Here is a 1,416-nt window from a genome sequence, read left to right on the forward strand (position 1 = left end):
GTCACGAGCACGGACGAGACGGGGAAGATGGCAGAAGCACCGGGGTTGTACGAGGTGAGGGAGAGGGCCGAGTCGCCGCAGTAGGTCGTGGCGGACGTGGCGGCGGCTGCCATCAAGGTGAGCAGAGCAGAGAGAGGGTTCATGATGTGTTTGGTGTCGAGCAAATGCAGGAATGCGGCGTCGGAAGCCGATCGCTTTGGTTACCATAATTATTCTTGCTGATTCGCGAGCCGCAGGTTCCCCACCACTCACCTGAAGGCCGTGAGTAGCATCGTTCGAATGAAGACTCGGTTGAACGTGTTGGGAGCGCCAGTCTTCCGTCGTCGTCACGGGAAGGAATGTCTCTGGCTTGGAGACGGTGTGCAATTTTGTGACTGCTACAGCGGGTGACGTTGTCTCCGTACTGTATGCGTGAAGGAGAAGAGCCATGAGAGACTCTGATGTGCTGTTGCTCTGTTACTCTAGTGTCTCGGCCAAGCCAAATCACCAAGCTGGATCCAAAACAACGAGCTCGACGAACGCTATGTGTATACCTCGGTAACCACAGACCAGCCTCTGTTACCGAGGCAACAATAGCTACCTTGGTACGAGTGCCGGCAGGAGCTCTAGGGACGAGCTGATGCGAAGGAAACTTATGGAGTGCATGGTATACCGGTATGTCGCGATCCGAGATATTTGATAACTCACTGCACACCAAGTACACACTTTGTCGCAAGACAACACGACGTCCATGACAAGATCGATATTGGCATCGGGAAACCCACTATGACTATATATATTCGACCCCAAGATCTTGACTTTTCTACGCAGTATCAACAACTATCTTGGTGTTCACAAACTGCTCTCGTTCTTCATAATCTCGCTGAGAGTCATGGACTCGACTTCTCACGGCGAAGCTCTTTCAGAGTCGACGCTTCGTCTCATGTCCGGATGCAATGGCCAATGTGGTATCGCACAACGGCATTTTAGAGAGCCAGATCTTAGAGCAGTGATTAAAGACGTCAGATCTTATTTCCAGCAGACCAACTAAGCTACGTCACTATCCGCCACCAAAGCCTTCTCAAAGGGCCCCAACAATCGAAGCTTGCATTGATCTTCTCTCCTTCCACCGTTCGGTTTTAAGCGTCTTCAACAATGCGACAGGTCGTTCGAACATATGTTGTCGCACGTCTTCCTTTGAACGACTGGAATCATCGACGATGAGTGTGTCGCGCGGCTTCAGCGATCGGCTTCCGACGCCGCATTCCTGCATTTGCTCGACACCAAACACATCATGAACCCTCTCTCTGCTCTGCTCACCTTGATGGCAGCCGCCGCCACGTCCGCCACGACCTACTGCGGCGACTCGGCCCTCTCCCTCACCTCGTACAACCCCGGTGCTTCTGCCATCTTCCCCGTCTCGTCCGTGCTCGTGAC

This window comes from Saprolegnia diclina (assembly GCF_000281045.1).
Source record: "Saprolegnia diclina VS20 unplaced genomic scaffold supercont1.11, whole genome shotgun sequence".
Classification (NCBI taxonomy): Eukaryota; Oomycota; class Saprolegniomycetes; order Saprolegniales; family Saprolegniaceae; genus Saprolegnia; species Saprolegnia diclina.